This window comes from Danio aesculapii, chromosome 23 (assembly GCF_903798145.1).
Source record: "Danio aesculapii chromosome 23, fDanAes4.1, whole genome shotgun sequence".
NCBI lineage: Eukaryota > Metazoa > Chordata > Actinopteri > Cypriniformes > Danionidae > Danio > Danio aesculapii.
Window position 1 is genome coordinate 18,656,165 of NC_079457.1, and position 3,965 is coordinate 18,660,129.

Sequence of the window (3,965 nt, forward strand, 5' to 3'; positions counted from 1 at the left end):
CACATACAAAATATTTACAACTATCACAGCGGTTAAAAACCACATTAAATGCATAGTAATTACAGTCTATTGTACTATCAAATACTAGCACCAAAGGCTTATTGGCAAACAATTTGATATTAAGGTTAATAAATTAAATTACAAGAAGAGGGTTAAAAACTAAATCCATTGTGAATTAAGGAAAGTTACCTCTTTGTATTCAGGAAAATTAGAGCTATTCTAAAATGCTGTGAATGTCTTTCAGCGGAAATGTAAACACTTTTTTTCACCGTACCGAAATCAAACATAAATTGCACATGATTCAATACAAATAACTGTCTGACTCTACTAAGCCCTGGTGTTTTCCTGCTCTTCTGTCTTACTCACAGACCTCTCAGGACATGACAATGACACTGAGACACTCTCAGAGCCTTTGACAGGTTGCCCATGTCTTTCCTGATCACCCCAAATCTGTCCAATCGCATGTCTCTTAACGCATATGCTCAGCTTCAGTCTGCAACACCATAACTCTTATAGCATGATGTCAACGATTCCAAAGACACCATATTATAAACCCTGCTTGTCTTAATCTCCATTGTGTTTTATTGATTCATCAGTCCAACTCCATCTCATTTCAGTTCACCTGCAGATTGTGAGAAGTAAAACAGACATAATTTATTACAAGCTCTCTATATTTTTATGATTTTTAAGACTCTAACCTTTGACTTATATTGGCACCCTTGGTAAAAATGAGCAGATAAAAAAAGAAAAGAAAAGTTTTTCAATCTTTTGCGCTCTCTTTCTCATTATTATTTTAATATTATTATTATTTATTATTATTATTATTATACATTTTTGCTCATATTTTGTTATACCGAAGTCTATGAAAGATAAATAATAGTAGTGATCAGTAAAGAAATTCTTTCATTTAGAACAAATAATTACATACAGCAGTTTTGTCTGAAAAACATAACAATATATTTTTTAGATATATGTGAGATGATGAACCATGAAGTAATACAAGGAAAATTATTTTGATATCTGCTATTGATATTAATCTGCTATTGATATCTTTTTAGTGTGACTAGAATGAGGGAAATGATTTACTCTTGATAAAAATATGGTATAAATATGATGTACTGTAACACAAAGGCCAAACTCACTTAGTCTACTTGATCTCCATAAGTACGACCAAACAACCGAGCTGAGGGATTGTTGAGCTTGAACAAAATGACAAGTGACAATAGGAAATTAGCAAATTATTATTATTGGGCGATTATTCAAAGGTGATTTTTTAGCACATGCTTTCAGATGGAGCAGCATTTACTACAGAGTCATACTATACTGATGAGTTAGGCTAAATCACATTTAAAATCAAAATCTATTTAATCCGACAGTAATGAAGGTCAAGATAACTGTTCTGGTTTACTACTGAACACAGAGTTGTGGTTCCCTTACAAGATATGCATAAATTTTGTATGCAGTGTTGGACAGTAGTGTTGCTACAAGTAGTGACACTACTAGCTTAACTACATTTCTCAGTAGCGTTGCGGGTAGCGTCGCTTGTTTCTAAACCAAATAGCTTTTCAGTAGGCTGGGTCAGTTGGCGTTTCTGTGTGGAGTTTGCATGTTCTTCCTGCATTCGCGTGGGTTTCCTCCGGGTGCTCTGGTTTTCCCCACAGTCCAAAGACATGTGGTAAAGGTGAATTGAGTAGGCTAAATTGTACGTAGCGTATGTGTGTGAATAAGTGTGTGTGGATGTTTCCCAGAGATGGGTTGTGGCTGGAAGGCGTAAAACATGCTGGATAAGTTGGCGGTTCATTCCGCTGTGGCGACCCCGGATTAATAAATGGACTAAGCCAAAAATAAAATAAATGAATGAATGAATATTAATGATAATGATGATTATTATTATTTTTAAGTACGATATTGTTTATTTATTTATTTTTTATATTTTTGAAAAGTCTACTTTTACAATCTGACACATGCAAACCACTGCACAAATGTTCTAACCAACAGGCCCATGTCATGTACAGTACAGATACTTAATAAATAACCTTCTATAAATTAGAAGCATTAACGTATGCTGTGTTTTTTTGTTTTCACAAGCTTTGAAGACGTAACATTTTGGAGAAATGTAGCTTTTACCTAAGCTTGCTACATTTCCCAGGGGGTAGCTTTTAGTGTAGTTTTTAGTTAAATTTAGTATTTAGTTAAAAAGCTACATTTTAAGTAGAGTAGCTTATATATTAGCTCACCACATTTTTTTCAAGTAGCTTGCCCAACACTGTTGTGTGTATGATCAATAATTTTTGCAATTTAATTGTTATTAATCGTTCAGCCCTAAAGGCAACACACTCATACATATGTGGAAAATTAAAAACCAGAAAAGTGTCATCACAGTCTGTCTGTTTGCAGGAGCAATCAAAATCTCCAGAAACAATAAAGATTTAAGACCCTTTTTTGTTGCCGCATTTGCCCATATATTTACCATGTGCGCTAGTATTACTGGAGGACACTGTAAGTCAGAGGGTTCGCAGGATTATTTATGCCAGTGGTGTGAGTGCAGCAGACAGTGTGCCATTTCTCAGCATGTGCCCTTGCTGCCTGTGAGAGCATCAGCAGCATCAGTCAGTGTCGTATTACAGCCGAGGTCATTCTGGTCGCTCCGCATCTCCCTGTGTCCTTCACAGTGTAGAGGACAGTACATGCAGAAAGGCACATACTACACTTTCATTTTATAATCATCTTAAAGGGACAGCTCATCAAAAAAATGAACATTCGATTTTGGAAAAAAATGAAAATGAACAGCTAAAAATAGATTATTACTATCATTATGTTAATAGATTATTATTAAAGGTGCAGTATGGAAGTTTGTCACCCAGAAGTTGAACTAGGTATTACATTCCTGAATTAAAACAAATGCAAGCGCAGGTAGATTTAACGACATGCTATAGACGGAATATTTTCCATATTAAAAGGAGTTTTTGTTTTAACTAACACCTCGAATTGAAATATTACAAAAGGCATATATTTCTTGCCTCTCAGTGTTAAATGCTAACAAAGTGAGTTTTGAATGCCGTTTACATGACATTTATTGCCATACTACTGTTCGTCTGGTGAAAATAATGACAAATTGCTTATCCCTGCAAATCTCATCACGTAGTGTGTTGTTGGGACTTATGGTTACAATGTAAGCTCCTCACCTAATGTTTACGTTCGTAATATTTATATTATTTGCTAATTAATAACCGCATGTGGAACCCTGAATCTGCGTCTCATTTCGGAGTCTCTACTGTCCATCGGAGGTCGTGTTTCAGTCACGAGTGCAAGCTTTGAGAGTCTTTCTGAATGAATGATGAATGAATGAATGAATGAATGAATGAATGAATGAAATACGCAGTTTCCCATCAAGGCAACCCAGGGTGGTAAAAAATAATTGGCTAAACTGGCATTGGGTGGGTTAATGGGACCAAAACAAATACAGCGTTCTGGCACGGAAAGCATTTTAAAAGTTGAATAACTGACTTCCGCATTGTGTTTTAGATAAACAAGAATGGTCACTTGGCATGTTTCTTAAATGTCTGCAAACATATCATGGTATTTTATGCTTTAGAAGAGTCAAAAACTTACAAACAGCACCTTTATATTATGTCTATGCAGTTATTTGAATAAAAAATGACTGCATTGTGGTGTGCACAAAAATATTAGGTAGCATTTTATTTTTGTGCCATAATAATAGTAAATGTTTCTTGAGCAGCATATTAAATGGAAAATTTTAAATGAATAGCAAAAATAGATTATTACCATTATTATGATGATAGAATATATTATGAACATGAATATGTTATTATTGTTATTATATTATTATTATTATTATTATTATTATTATTATTATTATTATTATTATTATTATTATGTGTATGCAGTTATTTGAATAATAAATGCAAGAATGCATTGTGGTTTGCACAAAAATATTAGGTAGC

General features: G+C 34.0%; 1 protein-coding gene across 1 annotated transcript in view; it reads left to right on the top strand.

Moving 5' to 3' along the window:
- The first annotated feature begins 372 nt into the window (after positions 1 to 372).
- Positions 373 to 3,965, top strand: part of LOC130217494 (calsyntenin-1-like) — an 8,870-nt gene continuing 5,277 nt past the window's right edge. Inside the window, exon 1 of the mRNA XM_056449606.1 lies at positions 373 to 419. The gene's annotated coding sequence lies outside the window, so the exon portion shown is untranslated. The remainder of the gene's footprint in view (positions 420 to 3,965) is intronic.